The 17,000-nt window shown below is 41.0% G+C and overlaps 1 non-coding gene across 1 annotated transcript; it reads left to right on the top strand.

Annotated features, from left to right (window-relative positions):
* Positions 1-13,485: 13,485 nt before the first annotated feature.
* On the top strand, positions 13,486-13,592 carry LOC141626103 (small nucleolar RNA R71). Its single transcript, XR_012535828.1, has one exon. It is a non-coding gene; the product is annotated as a small nucleolar RNA R71 (small nucleolar RNA).
* Positions 13,593-17,000: the final 3,408 nt, after the last annotated feature.

Genomic DNA, 17,000 nt, shown 5'->3' with positions numbered 1-17,000 from the left:
AGCTATTTTCTAGAGGTTAACCGGTTGCCTAATAAGCGATTGGCGAAAGCAAAGGACACTAGCCCGGAAGGGACAAACCCTATCTTAAATTTTTGAAATGTGAAAGTGAAATGAGGAGAATTTTGAATACTAGTCATATCCACCCGTTGTGTATAAAGATTTGAGCATTTCATTCCCAAAAAGCCTTTTTGTCAAGCCACTTTGTCGAGCTTGGGACGATCCATGACCTTTACTTTTGTAGAGAATTTGAGACTTGTCATGTCATATGCTACTAGCATCATAGGGATCATCATTCCACCACCATCCGATCGCTCTTGACGAAAGCATTTGGAAATTGAGGACAAAAGTAGTCTAGTTTAACACCATTTGGAGGTGATTTAGTGCCATCCTCTTAGCCTTAGTAATTTGTTGAACTAGTATTTGTGAAGGATTACATGCTCTTAAATTTGTTCCTCTTTAGTGCCTCCGCCGCTTGATGAGGAAGTGGCTATTCTTTTGTAGATGCATCCATTATGTGATTTTGTGTGCTTAATGTTTGGATGTGTCGCCATTTTGGCAAGACCCACCTTGCCTTGCAAGAAGGCATCCTACCTCATGGTTGTCTTGTTGTGAGTTGAAGGGGCGGAGTGAGACCCGCTAATTGTCTCATATCGACAATGTTATTAGGTTAGTTTAAATAATGGTCCTAGTCTTTGTCACCTCTTTACTCGGGACGAGCAAAGGTTCGGTTTGGGGATATTTGATATGACCATAATTAGCGCATATTTAGCCCCCGAATTAGCCTTGTTCCCATGCTTTTTAGTGCATATTTGGGTCGTTTATTATCTTTAGTTCTTTGTTTTGCATATTCTTTGAGATTTTGATCCCTTGGTAGGAAAGGAGTAAGAATCTTGCATTTTCATGGCAAAACGAGACTAAATTGATCGAATCCAATGACCAAGCATCAAGGAGAGACAAGTTTAGAAGGCCTTTGTACATATTATAGTAGATGAGCAATGTTGAGAAAGGATCCTTGAGTCCCCAAGGAAATCCCCAAGGAATTTATGAAGAAAAGGGAAGAAAAGAAGAAGAAATCTTGCTGAAGAACAATCCATGCGGATTGACTACAATTCGGCCGTCCTCCACCTGAACAATCCGTGCGGTTTCATCCCAAGACGCTCGGGTTAGCACTGCCACAATCCGCCCAGATTCCTCCAAAGCCGCTCGTGTTCCACCGCCAGAATCCGCCCGTCCCGACACTAATCCGCTTGGATTCCTCTACAGCGCAATTTCGTCTTCTCCAAGCTACAAAGAAAGAAGCCCTTCCTTCGAAAAATACCGGCTCCTCCCTGCTCAATCTAAAAAGTGTAATTACTAGTTTAGCCCTTAGTTAACCCTAATGCATCCCCCTAATTTCCACTATAAATACCCCATTAGTCTAATTAGAAGAGCATGTTCTTCTTATCAATAATTAGAGTAGTTAATACAAATCAAATCTCTCTTTAATTTTGTAATCAACAATTAATCAAGTTCTAATACAAGTTTTATTTCCTTAATCTCTCTTTTGTTCATCCTTTATTTTGGGTAATTGAAGAATATTTGGGTTATTATTGGGAGATTGACAACCTCTCAATCAAGCATCAAGTACTTCATTTATCTTTGCTTTATTATTGGAATCATTAGTAGGTATAATTCTCTTAATCCCTCTTTAATTATTGTTAATTACTTTCATTTATTCATCATGTTTCCTTTTGTTGGTATGATTGACAACCTTGCTAGCATGATCAACATGATAATGAGTGAGTAGTCTCTTAGCTAGGGTTAATGGGTGATTAGGGGAAACCAACATGGGGAATGATTCATGCTTAAATTAATATGCGTTCATGTTTTATTTGCTTGCTTGTTTTGATCTCAACTCATGCACATGTTATATTTGATGAAATGTTAAGCCTATGAATCCTTGCATTTACCACCATCTCCTATCTTTTCAATGAGATTTGTAAGACATAACCCAACTCGAGTCTCATTAGACCATGCGTGTTGTTGAGTAGGGAAGACTAAGTCGACTTGTAGGTGTTGTACAATCTAATCGATTCGGCTCCGGGACCCAAACTTTCCTAGGATTGTAAGATATAACCCAACTCAATCCATCACAACAATAATTGCTTGCTTATAAATTTGAGAACATGTTTGTATGATCAATTCCCATGATTCCCCTATGATCCCATGACACCCTAGTGCTTTTTAATCAATTGTTTACAACCCTTTTATTTTATCTTGCTTGTTTATTTCCATTGATATTTTAGTTAAGTGACGTTCTACATCAACCCAATTTGTGACACCCCTAAGACACCACTAGTTGCAATAGAAATCTCATTTCAATACCCGTCCCTTGGGATCCGACCTTTACTTGCCTCTTTACTAATTGTAGAGTTGTTTGTGAAGCTTTAAATTGTGTTTTGATTCGGACGTGACCCAACGACCACACCTTAAATTGTGAACATGAAACGGACCGATCAATATGTACACATATGTGTTTTATGTGCAATTTCTGTGTAAATTCCTGCAGCATGACGGCATAAACCATCATCTACCAAACCTGTTCAAAGCTAACCTGCAGGTACAAACATACAACCCAGCAGCAAAGGCACTCGGGCCATCATATATACAACCAAATGGAATATGTACACCAAAATGAGGGCTCGAGCCCGAAACAAAGTGTATAAAGTGCAAAATGAAGGTCCTAAAATGTACAAAAGTGTGTGAAGTACAGCCAACAACAAAAGCAACAAACTACTGTTGGTCGCCGCCCAACTCGGTAACTCTCGCCTCGAGAGAAGCGATCTCGGCGTCGCGGACCTCTAGCTCGCTCAGCAGGCGAGCCGTCTCCTCTCGGGACTGGGCTAGCTCTCGCTCCAAGTCACGCTCCCTCTGCAAATGAAAATAATTGTCTCATGTCAATCATTTCAAACATAAAGAAAGATAGAAAATTCAAAAATGAAGTAAACGGAAGGTTCATACCTGACGTCCTCGACCGCCAGCAAGTGTCTCGATGGCAGTAGCCCTTAGCCGGTTGGCTACCCTCCACAAAGCCACGAACTGAGATGGCGCAACCTACATTCGAATAAACAAGGATTCTCAATGATTGGATATGTTTAAACAAATGTGTTCTTATATAAAAATTAAACAAGTTGGGGAACATACCCTCCGAATCAGATGCTGCCACTCGTCTAGGCCAGCATCTCTCACCGCCATGTCAAAGTCGCGAAGCTCGGAGATCGTCGTCATCCTCGTCGCATCAGTGTACTCGAAGGTCTCGGGGTACACTGGAGGCTCGATGCCCGCCACCTCAACCTGTTGCAAAATTCAAATGGTCTTCATTAATTGATAATCATTTATCATGCTTTCAAGACAATCGAAAGAAGAATAAAACACTTACCATAGCTGGCCAGTACGCCAACCTCCGGTAGAGGAACGCCGAGTAGTCCTCACCAGGAAGAAGGAGGGCGTCGCCACCGACGTGTGCCAAGTCTGCCTCCCTCTCAGCATCGAAAGGCTCACTAAACATCGTCCGAGGAGGATCGATGGGGACCGTCAAGACATCACGAAAGCACTGACGAGTCAAACGCTCGCCCAAGTACCACACGGGACCCATCGACGTCCTCTGCAGCAACCGGCTCGAGCTCCTGGGTCGAAGGACCTCATCCACAAAAGGAGGGACGCCAGTGTAGTCCACCCAAGGTCTGGGCATCCACTATGAAAAGCAAACAAGAGGTCATTCTTACGATCAGTTCTAAAAGAAAACAATGAAGAAGCAAACAAAAAAAGGTGGGTTGAAGGTACTCACGCCCTCCAACTGCGGAGCGTTCACGTCCCGTCGACAGACGTCGTGAAACGAACGCTGGCTCTTCGTGCAACACATCACCCAATCCCTCACAACGGGATATGCTCTCTCCACTGGTTCCGTCCTCTTGGGCGCGAGACTCGGAAAGTAGGAGTACACCTACGCCTGCAAGACAAGGTAATCAATAACGATCTTTCGTGATTCGATAAGAAAATGAAATGATCTTTAATGATACGAAATGAAGGTTCATACCTCCAACAACAGTCCAGGGCCAACGGTGGCAGGAGAAGTCCCCTTCTCCATCAGCTCCGGACAAACCATGGCCCTCATATAGCGAATGAGGACCACAAAACCAGCAGTGACCCAGTCCCAACGGCCTAGGTCACTCAAGTCAGAAAGGAAGGGAAGAAGCTTCGTCGACATCCTCTCTCCCTTGTCTTCGAGGTAGATCGAAGACAAGAACCACCAAAGCCACAAACGAGCTCTCTACTCTGCAGTGCAAGGAGGAGTCGTCGTCTCCCTCCCATCGATCACCACCATCGTCGGTCTCTTCCCAGCGAAGTAATCCTGGACGTAGGAACTCGGTACCAACCCGGGATGTGAAAGGTAGAGGTCGTGTCCCAAAACCGATCAAGGAAAGCTCGAACCAGGCTAAGGTTAGCCCGAATATTCCTTCCCTTGATGTCCCTCCAAGCTCGTACCAAGGCACCAAACGCTCCCCGCTCGATGATGGTCCGCTCCTCCGCCGACAACCTCCCGTAAAACTCAATTATCGTCGTGTAGCCTGAGAAAGACCTGATGTTCCCGGCCTCCTATTTGGATTCGAAGCAAGAGCTATCTTTAGCTCTTTTAGCTCGAATGAAAGAGAAAAGGAATAGCAAATAAGAATAAATGAAGATAAATGAAAGAGTGAGGAGTTCAAATTACCAAGCTCTTCACCGTCCTTTAGGACAGGTGACCCTCCGCAGCCCAGATAAGGTGTCTGCTGTCACAACTCTTAGCCCACTCAGGTGCTCCCCTCAGCTGATGACCATCTCGTCCGACATTGGCCCGCCTCGGGGCCTCCTCCTCCTCAACAGCATCCTCCTCGACGACCTCGTTGATGCGAGTCCATTTCGTGTTCACAAATTAAGATGTGGTCGTTGGGTCACGGTCGAATCAAAACACAATTTATAACTTCACAAACAACTCTACAATTAGTAAAGAGGCAAGTAAAGGTCGGATCCCAAGGGACGGGTATTGAAATGAGATTTCTATTGCAACTAGTGATGTCTAAGGGGGTGTCACAAATTGGGTTGATGTAGAAGGTCACTAAACTAAAATAGCAATGAAAATAAACAAGCAAGATGAATTAAAGGGGTGTAAACAATTGATTAAAGGCACTAGGGTGTCATGGGATCATAGGGGAATCATGGGAATTGATCATCCAAACATGTTCTCAAAATATAAGCAAGCAATTATTGTTGTGATGGATTGAGTTGGGTTATATCTTACAATCCTAGGAAAGTTTGGGTCCCGGAGCCGAATCGATTAGATTGTACAACACCTACAAGTCGACTTAATCTTCCCTACTCAACAACATGTATGGTCTAATGAGACTCGAGTTGGGTTATGTCTTACAAGTCTCATTGAAAAGATAGAAGATGATAGTAAATGCAAGGATTCATAGGCTTAGCATTTCATCAAATATAACATGTGCATGAGTTGAGATCAAAACAAGCAAGCAAATAAAACATGAAAGCATATTAATTTAAGCATGAATCATTCCCCATGGTTGTTTCCCCTAATCACCCATTTAACCCTAGCTAAGAGACTACTCACTCATTATCATGTTGATCATGCTAGCAAGGTTGTCAATCATACCAACAATATGAAACATGATGAATAAATGAAAGTAATTAACAATAATTAAAAAGGGATTAAGAGATTATACCTACTAATGATTCCAATAATAAAGCAAAGATAAAAGAAGTACTTGAATGCTTGATTGAGAGGTTGTCAATCTCCCAATAATAACCCAAATAATCTTCAATTACCCAAATTAAAGGATGAACAAAAGAGAGATTAAGGAAATAAAACTTGTATTAGAACTTGATTAATTGTTGATTATAATACTAAAGAGAGATTTGATTGATATTAACTATTCTAATTATTGATAAGAAGAACATGCTCCTCTAATTAGACTAATGGGGTATTTATAGTGGAAATTAGGGAGGATGCATTAGGGTTAACTAAGGGCTAAACTAGTAATTACACTTTTTAGATTGAGCAAGGAGGAGCCGGTATTTTTCGAGAGAAGGGCTTCTTTCTTTGTAGCTTGGAGAAGAGGAAATCGTGTTGTGCTAGAATCCGGGCGGAATAAGGTCGGGACGGGCGGAATCTAGCGTTGGAATCCGAGCGGATTCAAGGGAATCCGGCCGGATTGTCGAGGTGGAATCCGAGCGGATTAGAGAAAAGCCGCTCGGATTGTGCAAACAACGGGACGGACGGATTGGTGACAATCCGCTCGGATTGTCACTCAAAGAACATATCTTCTTCTTTTCTTCCCTTTTCTTCATAAATTCCTTGGGGATTTCCTTGGGAACTCAAGGATCCTTTCTCAACATTGCTCTTCTACTATAATATGTACAAAGGCCTTCTAATCTTGTCTCTCCTTGATGCTTGGTCATTGAATTCGATCAATTTAGTCTCGTTTTGCCATGAAAATGCAAGATTCTTACTCCTTTCCTACCAAGGGATCAAAATCTCAAAGAATATGCAAAACAAATAACTAAAGATAAGAAATGACCAAAATATGCACTAAAAAGCATGGGAACAAGGCTAATTCGGGGGCTGAATATGCGCTAATTATGGTCACATCAAATATCCCCAAACCGAACCTTTGCTCGTCCCGAGTAAAGAGGTGACAAAGACTAGGACCAATACTAACCTATCCTAATAATATAGCCGATATGAGACAATTAGCGGGTCTCACTCCGCCCCTTCAACTCACAACAAGACAACCATGAGGTAGGATGCCTTCTTGCAAGGCAAGGTGGGTCTTGCCAAAATGGCGACACATCCAAACATTAAGCACACAAAATCACATAATGGATGCATCTACAAAAAGAATAGCCACTCCCTCATCAAGTGGCGGAGGCACTAAAGAGGAACAAATTTAAGAGCATGTAATCCTTCACAAATACTAGTTCAACAAATTACTAAGTCTAAGAGGATGGCACTAAATCACCTCCAAATGGTGTTAAACTAGACTACTTTCGTCCTCAATTTCCAAATGCTTTCGTCAAGAGAAATCGGATGGTGGTGGAATGATGATCCCTATGATGCTAGTAGCATATGACATGACAAGTCTCGAATTCTCTACAAAAGTAAAGGTCATGGATCGTCCCAAGCTCGACCAAGTGGCTTGACAAAAAGGCTGTTTGGGAATGAAATGCTCAAATCTTTATTCACAATGGGTGGATATGACTAGTATTCAAAATTGGCCTCATTTCACTTTCACATTTCAAAAATTTGAGATGGGGTTTGTCCCTTCCGGGCTAGTGTCCTTTGCTTTCGCCAATCGCTTATTAGGCAACCGGTTAACCTCTAGACAATAGCTTTTCGGGGTGATAGTCACTCTGTCTCTGGGCGGCCGAATTCACAACCGTATGGGGGCCCAATTCAATGGATCCCGCACCAAAGCACATCGAAGTGGTACGCCTCCATCAAAACAACTTAAATTTATCAACTTTCAACAATTCATAACATTTGAGGCTTCCTTGGCATTACATTACTTCCACATGACAAAATTTCTTTGAAATGAGCACTTCAAGCTTATTGATAGAAAATATTTTTGGGTTGCCTTACCACAAGGTCAAACAAGGTCACCTAGACAAGTTAACCAAGTCCACATCGCATCACGGGGTTGGATAGGTGACTCACATGCAAACCCTTGACTAGGCCTTGGGTCATGGGTCAAAAGACACTAGTATGACACTATCTAGGGTGTTTTACAACCATTCTAGTAGGAAAAGTCTTAAGTTGAACAAGTATTTGTAATGGCTTAGTTGCTCTTGTCAAAGTTCCTAATTAGGCATTTTTCAAAACTTTTATCTAAATGCAACTATATGGTATGATGCAACTAATATAAACATCCTAATGCAAGTGATTCTATCAACTAATATGACATATAAACTAAATGCAAGTCCTAAGTTCACATTGTTATACCGCATCAAACAAAATAAAGCCACATAGTCATTAACATAAAGAGGAAAAAGGAGATTGGAAAGATCATACCATGCGGTCTTCAATATCCTCATGTCTCGGATGTGGCGTAGTCAATCAATGTGAATAAGGGTAGAACAAACACAATATATACAAGATGATATATACAAGACTATAAAAGGAAATAAACATTTTTTTGGGTTTTCAATTTTCAAATTTTTATGATTTTTGAAATTTTTCAATTTTTTTGGATTTTTGAATAAGAGTTCAATGTTAGAATTCCCATCCCCACACTAATATGGGCATTGTCCTCAATGGCCAAAATGATGGAAATTATGCAAAGATGATGCATGATTTCTACACTAAATGCAATCTATACTAATCTATACTACATGATGCATGGTTTTTGTTATGACGGAGAGGATAATTTAGATTACCTCCCGTTGTGTATGCATTAACTTCCCCAAACCGAGTGAGACACTATTGCTAATGTCCAAGGATGGGTGTAGTTCATGCACACACTATGCAATGCATGAAACTAATTTGTCATTTTTTATTTTGAAAATGGGAACAATAAAATGAGAACACCTCAATGGTACCGAGGTGTGAGTCCTCTATGGTGCTAGGACTACTCCAACAATGATCAAAATTATAATTAAAACAAAGAGAGAAATAGACAAACCATGAGAGGGTAGGAGTCTCCAAGGCTTGCTAATCTTCCATCATGCTATCACCATCACTTTCCTCATTAGAAGTGGTCACATTGCCACTTCCCTTGTCATTTGCTTCTTCACTTTCTTCCTCATCTTGCTCATCATCATCTTCACCATCATTTTCTCCTTCTTCACTTGCTTCTTCATCAATGTTATCATCAACTTCTTCATCATTACAACAACCTCATTGTCACCCAAAACTACCCTAGATGCACCCGGAAATAGGACTTCTCTATCCGCCCAACTAGGCAAAGGACAAGATGGATCAAGTAGTCCTTGCCTAGCTAAGTGTAGGAGGGGTGGATATTGAGCCAAGTAGGCATTTTTCCGATCTTCAAAGGTTTGCTTGTGCATTGCTTGCATGAGAAGAGTCACATAATCTTTTCTAGCTTCAACTCCTTCCGGCTTGAACTCTTCATACTCAAAGGGGTAAGGTGGTATGACAATGGAAGAGGAGGGAGTTTCAAGATCACCCTTTTGTTGTTGAATAATATACTCGGCCTCTTTAGAAAGGGGAAATAGATAATTGGTCCGGTGGACGCTTAGACGACAAATCTTTGAAGGCAAGGTGAACGATCTAGCTTCACTAGTGAGCCATCCATACTTAGTGTCAAGGGGGTTATGGGCAACCCACTTGAACTTGTGTATCATAGTATGCATATCAACAAGATGGCCACCCTCCTTTGCTTTGTACTTGTTATCCTTATTGAAGTTAGGATCAAAGTGCTTAGCTAGGATAGTGACTAGGCCGCCATTGATAATCAATGTTGAGCCATCTATCTACCAAGAGCCTTAAAGAATTGTAAGGCTTGGTGTGTACTCTTCCAATGTTCAAAGCCGATTCAAGGAGAATAAAATCAAGTTTGGTGAAATGATTGGTATCTTTCCTTGCAATTATGGTGTTTCCCACGACCTTGTGCCATACTCTTATGCCCGGATGGTGGACCAAAAGAGCACGACTCGCATGAAAGTCCTCAAATTTCCTCCCGGAAATTGCCTCCCAAAGAGGTTCGGGGTCATACTTTCCATAATTCTTAAAATAACGCGGTTCATCACTAAGACCCAAAATTTCACTCAATTCCCTAAAGGTAATGCGTCTACTAACATTAGCTAGACGAAACTCGAGATTCTCCCTATTCTCAACTTTGGTGACTTTCAAAGAACTCAAAAATTCCAAGGTAAGGGAGGGGTATGTCAATTCCTTTATTTCAAACAATTTCTTCAACCCCATGGCATTGAAAAAAGGCTCTAGTTTGCTTAAGAACACCCAATTTTTCTAAGGTATCTTCACATATAAATTTGGTGGATTGTAATGACTTCATAGCAAACTTGACAAAGGTATTTCTATGGGTTTCGGAAATAAAAGTTACCTCCGGATAATGCAAAAGTTGATCGATTTCCGGAGTAGAAGGTGTTGTTGCTCCCATAGAAGGTTGTTGTTGTTGTTGCACTTCCAAGTTTGGTGTTGCTACCACCATAGCCAATGCTTTCTTTGTTTGAAGAGCCTTTTGCCTTTGTGAGAGTGCCTTAGCCTTTGGTGCCTTTGTTGCCTTTGTTGCTCCCTTAGTCCTTGCCATTGATGAACTAACCAAGAAAAGAATGAAAAATCTTCAATTTGTAGTATACCCAAATCGATTTAAAGGTGAAAGGCTTTGCCTTTATGAAATCAAAAATCGACTCAAAGGTTGAAGATTTTGTGCTTGGTTTTGATTTTTATTGAAGAAGGAGTGATTGATTTGTTGTTGGAAGGATGGTTTGATTTGTTTTTGGTGAATGTTGTTGAGGGTTTTTGTTTTTGTGATGGAGAGGATGAGGGTTTTGATGTTGTGGGTAGTGTTTATCAATGAATGAATGAATGAATGAAGGTGGGAGGGGTTTTAAAAGGACCGAAATTTTCGAATCTGCAGGGGCAATCCGTGCGGATTCTGCGCAATCCGTGCAGATTCTGCTCTTTCTGGGCTTTACAAAACTCGCCTAAAGACGGGCGGATTCGGTGGAATACGCTCGGATTTGCTTGACACGGGATGGGCGGATTTGGATGAAGACGGACGGATTTCAGTCCAGGAGATTTTGCTTGTTTTCCTCAGCTGCAAAGACGGACGTCTTTCTTTCAAGACGGGCGGATTTTAAAAGACGGGCGGATTGCTGCTCAGGACGCCCGAATTCAGTCACAGTCAAGAAATTTTCAAAATTCAGCTCAGTTCAGGACGGGCGTCTTTTCTGCAGTACGCTCGGATTACTGAAGACGGGCGGATTCTATGGAATCCGCTCGGATTCTTCCTCTTTGTACCTGGATTCATTCCATCCGTGCACAATGCACTTCCCTTACCATTCTTCTATTCTTTCTTCAAGTCTTGTGTTCTTCATTGTGGGGGCACTACTAGGCATGGATAGCCTAGGCAATTGTCATCCCCACACTAAGGTAAAGCACTACACATCAATTGAGATTGTTAATCCCTCCCTCACTTCTCTCAAACATGACAATTATCTTGATCAAAGTAAATAAAAATCCAAAGATGACAAAAAATGCAATACAAGAATTAAAATATAAGTTAGGGAGTTAGAAATATTTACAAGTGGTGGTTTAGGGAGGACTCCACCAAACTCTCATTCATGATGAGATGTCAAGGGGGCATGTCCAAGGTGTTGTTGATGTTGCTCAACACCTTGAAGAAGTAATCAAAAGCTTGTTCATTATCATGGTAGAGGTCTTCAATAGACCTTGGCCTTTGTTGTTGGTCTTGATCGATGGCATTACCAATGTAGGGATTAAAAATCCCTTCAAATTCGTTGTCCCAAAGACCACAAACTTCATTAAGTTGATCATTGAAAATCTCTTTCTTAGATGGAGACAACTCTCCCAATTTCTTCTCTTGGCCAATGAGGCCATCCTCTTCTTCCTTGATTGATTTTGATGAGCTTTGCAAGCTCTCCTTGTCACAATTCACTTGCTCTTTGAATGGAGCATCTTCAATTTTCTTCTTCCATTGGAGTTCCGATTTCTTCCTCTTATCCTTTCGGCTATAATGATCAATCATGAAACATGGTTCATGCAAACGAGGAGCTCTAATAGTCTTGTCAAGATTAAAAGTTATGCTTTCATCTCCCACTTCTAGAGTGAGCTCACCATGTTTCACATCAATCACCGCACCCGCGGTGTGTAGGAAAGGTCTTCCTAGAATGATTGGAATGTTAGAATCTTCCTCCATATCAACAATGACAAAGTCCACCGGGATGAAAAACTTCCCAATTCGCACGGGGACATCTTCCCATATCCCTAACGGTGTCTTCGTCGATCTATCGGCCATTTGGAGTGTGATATTGGTGCATTTAAGCTCTCCCATCCCCAACCTTTTACTTACCGAGTACGGCATGACACTCACACTAGCCCCTAGATCACATAAGGCTTTGTTGATCGTCGTGTCGCCAATGGTACACGGTATTGAGAAGCTTCCCGGATCCTTTAACTTTGGAGGTGAACTCCCTTGAAGTATTGCACTACTCACCTTAGTGAAGGCGATAGTCTCAAGCTTCCGGATCGACTTCTTCTTTGTGAGGATATCTTTCATGTATTTCGCATAGGCCGGCACGTGATTGATTAATTCCGTGAAAGGAATTGAGACTTCCAAATTCTTCACAATTTCCATGAACTTTCCAAGTTGATCATCAAATTTGGGCTTGACTTGCCGACTTGGAAAAGGGAGTCTAATCACAATGGGCTCCTTCTCCTTGGCCTTGTCTTCATTTTTCTTTGAACTTTCTTCTTTTGATGATTCTCCATCTTTGGAGCTTTGCACAATTTCTTCCTTTTCACTAGCTTCCACAACTTCATCCTCAACTTGCTTCTTCGGTGCTTCATACCTTGTACCACTTCTCAAGTGAATGGCACTAACCGTTTCATGTCTAGGGGGATTACTTGGAGGTGGTAATTGCCCCTTTTGTCTTTGTGAGCTTGAAGATGCTAGTTGAGTCAATTGTGTTTCCAACATCTTGGTGTGAGCTAGAATGTTGTTGATGGTGGTTTCCTTTGCTTGGCTATCTTTTTGCATTTGAGTGAAAAATTCTTGTTGATTCTTTTGCATTTGGAGGACCGCTTTTTGGACATCGAAACCTTGGTCATTTTGGTGATTGTATGGATTTTGATTTTGGTAACCTTGGTTTTGATTGTAAAAGGGTCTTTGATTTTGGTTTCTCATGGGTGGTGGAGTGTATGTTGTTTGAGGGTTTTGAACATTTTGGCTTTTGTATGAGAGATTTGGATGGAATTTGGTGTTTTCATTGTAAAAATTGGAATAAGGGGTACTACTCTTGTATGCTTGGAAAGCATTCACTTGTTCATTTGTTCCCCTACATTCACCTTGGTCATGTCCCAAAGTTCCACAATTCTCACATATCCCACTTGGGATTGATGAGGATGCCGTCATGGTATTAACATGATGCTTTGATGATTTTGAGTTTTCCTCAAGTCTAGCCATAGCTTGTTCAAACTTCAAGTTGATTGTGTCAATGTGAGCACTAAGTTGAGCACCCAATTGAGTAACGGAGTCCACTTCATGCTTTCCTCCTCTAGTAGCCTTGCGAGGTCTACTATATTGTGAGTTATGGACCGCCATTTCCTCAATCTTGTTCCATGTTTGATTGTCATCAACTTCGGTGAACATTCCATTTGATCCCATATTGAGTATGTTCCTAGAATCTTCATATAAACCATTCCAAAATTGTTGTACCAAAAGCCATTCGCTAAGTCCATGGTGAGGACATGAGCGACAAATTCCCTTAAACCGCTCCCAAGCTTCATACAAAGATTCTTCATCCCTTTGCTTAAAACCCGTAATTTGAGCTCTTAGCATGTTATTCTTTTCCGGTGGGTAGAATTTTTTGTAGAAAGCTAGACCCAACTTCTTCCAAGAATCTATTCCGAGGGTGGCCTTATCAAGCCACTTCAACCATTGCTTCGCGGTGCTGATTAAGGAAAAAGGAAATAAGACCCATCTAATTTGGTCTTGAGTCACGCCCGTTTGAGAGATTGCATCACAATAGTCGCAAAAGGTTTCCATATTGGCTCCTCTCAACTAATTGGATGAAGGCGGACTTGGCAATAAAATTTCCGGTTAGATGTTGCGGTGTAGGAGTACCATTTGGTAGATTCTCCTCGGTGGGTACGGAGTGTGACGAGAATTTAGGCATTGTAGGTGGATTTTGTGGGGTATTGTGTAATGGGTTCTCTTCTCCTTCTATTGCGAAAGGATTGACAAACTCACTAGTGGGTTGAACAACTTCACTAATACCTCTTAAATTCCTCCTAACAAGTCTCCTATTGTTCGTCAAGGTTCTTTCGATTTCACGGTCAAAAGGTAACAAATCACCTTGTAACCTTCTAGACATGCAAAATATCAAACAACTCGAAAACAATTAGAACATACCTTGAGGAGTTTTACTTCCCCAAGGCGAAGAAAGACACAACTAATAACAATAAAAAGAAATATAAATCAAACAAACACCGTCCCCGGCAACGGCGCCATTTTTGATGCGAGTCCGTTTCGTGTTCACAAATTAAGATGTGGTCGTTGGGTCACGGTCGAATCAAAACACAATTTATAACTTCACAAACAAATCTACAATTAGTAAAGAGGCAAGTAAAGGTCGGATTCCAAGGGACGGGTATTGAAATGAGATTTCTATTGCAACTAGTGATGTCTAAGGGGGTGTCACAAATTGGGTTGATGTAGAAGGTCACTAAACTAAAATAGCAATGAAAATAAACAAGCAAGATGAATTAAAGGGGTGTAAAGAATTGATTAAAGGCACTAGGGTGTCATGGGATCATAGGGGAATCATGGGAATTGATCATACAAAGATGTTCTCAAAATATAAGCAAGCAATTATTGTTGTGATGGATTGAGTTGGGTTATATCTTACAATCCTAGGAAAGTTTGGGTCCCGGAGCCGAATCGATTAGATTGTACAACACCTACAAGTCGACTTAATCTTCCCTACTCAACAACATGCATGGTCTAATGAGACTCGAGTTGGGTTATGTCTTACAAGTCTCATTGAAAAGATAGAAGATGATAGTAAATACAAGGATTCATAGGCTTAGCTTTTCATCAAATATAACATGTGCATGAGTTGAGATCAAAACAAGCAAGCAAATAAAACATGAAAGCATATTAATTTAAGCATGGATCATTCCCCATGTTGGTTTCCCCTAATCACCCATTTAACCCTAGCTAAGAGACTACTCACTCATTATCATGTTGATCATGCTAGCAAGGTTGTCAATCATACCAACAATATGAAACATGATGAATAAATGAAAGTAATTAACAATAATTAAAAAGGGATTAAGAGATTATACCTACTAATGATTCCAATAATAAAGCAAAGATAAAAGAAGTACTTGAATGCTTGATTGAGAGGTTGTCAATCTCCCAATAATAACCCAAATAATCTTCAATTACCCAAAATAAAGGATGAACAAAAGAGAGATTAAGGAAATAAAACTTGTATTAGAACTTGATTAATTGTTGATTACAATACTAAAGAGAGATTTGATTGATATTAACTACTCTAATTATTGATAAGAAGAACATGCTCCTCTAATTAGACTAATGGGGTATTTATAGTGGAAATTAGGGAGGATGCATTAGGGTTAACTAAGGGCTAAACTAGTAATTACACTTTTTAGATTGAGCAAGGAGGAGCCGGTATTTTTTTCGATAGATGGGCTTTTTCTTTGTAGCTTGGAGAAGAGGAAATCGTCTTGTCTTTGGAATCCGGCGGAATAAGGTCGGACAAAGCGAATCGGCGTTGGAATCCAAGCGGATTCAACGGAATCCGGCCGGATTGTCGAGGTGGAATCCGAGCGGATTAGAGCACAGCCGCTCGGATTGTGCAAAATGCGGACGGACGGATTGGTGACAATCCGCTCGGATTGTCACTCAAAGAACATATCTTCTTCTTTTCTTCCCTTTTCTTCATAAATTCCTTGGGGATTTCCTTGGGGACTCAAGGATCCTTTCTCAACATTGCTCTTCTACTATAATATGTACAAAGGCCTTCTAATCTTGTCTCTCCTTGATGCTTGGTCATTGAATTCGATCAATTTAGTCTCGTTTTGCCATGAAAATGCAAGATTCTTACTCCTTTCCTACCAAGGGATCAAAATCTCAAAGAATATGCAAAACAAAGAACTAAAGATAAGAAATGACCCAAATATGCACTAAAAAGCATGGGAACAAGGCTAATTCGGGGGCTAAATATGCGCTAACTATGGTCACATCACTCGTCCTCAGCAGCTGCCACTGCAGCAGTAAAAGCCTGCTCTAACACCTCCTCGAGCATACGAGAAGGGTTAAGAACGGTATCCACATCCATGGGACCCCTCCCTGATGTAGAAGCCTCGTCACCTGCAAGAGTAAAGTGGATTTAGGCCGCGACAAATGACGACGAGCCTTAATTAGAGGATTTTCGAGCTTTTAAAGCTCCGAAATAGCTTTTTTCTCGCCATCTTTGGTTGTTTTCCCATAAACCCGTTCGCTCATGTGGTAGTATGGGTCAAGTCAAGTCTAAATTGAAGCCTAGTCATGGGTTTGAGTCGAAATTTCGACAACATTTCATTATAACGATGCTTATGCCCTAGAAAAGTGTCCTGAAAAAGCCGTCACAAATCGAAAATCCGAGATGGTAGGAAGTTTAACCATCATGCAAGGTTTCTAAATATCAAGTTTTATCACAAATGGGCAATCCTAAGCCTATTTTCAAAGCAATTTACGGTTCAGCTGTGAGACCGTCTCAATTTCACTCAAATGCTCAAAACTCAATGAAAATTCGAAATGAACACATGGTTATGATCCTTATATTGCCAATTATCCATCTACCAAGTCGATTTTTCAAGGCAAATTCGTTTGGGGGAAAAGCCCCAAATTTTTGACATTTTTAGGGTTGGAAACCCTAATTTGTCGATCCAAATTGTTCAAATATGGAAGATTATTGCAAAGATAATACACATACCTCGATTAGTCATGGCAAATGCAAGCTTTTGATCAAATTTTGGCGAGAAATGGTTGGAATTTGAGAGAGTATTGTGAGGATTTATGTTTCGAAATTATGAATAAAACACGACTTTTATCGGGTTTTTACCCAGACAAAGACACATCGAGGAAAAGACGTAGCAGGTGCTACGCCTCTTCCAAGAGACGCAGCTCTTGCTGCGCCTCTTCCTCAGTTTCCCTCCAAATTAATTTTCGAAGATTCGT

The sequence above is a fragment of the Silene latifolia genome, chromosome X, assembly GCF_048544455.1.
Source record: "Silene latifolia isolate original U9 population chromosome X, ASM4854445v1, whole genome shotgun sequence".
Lineage (NCBI taxonomy): Eukaryota > Viridiplantae > Streptophyta > Magnoliopsida > Caryophyllales > Caryophyllaceae > Silene > Silene latifolia.
The sequence above is the reverse complement of the archived record's forward strand: the minus strand, read 5'-3'. Positions and strand labels throughout refer to the sequence as shown.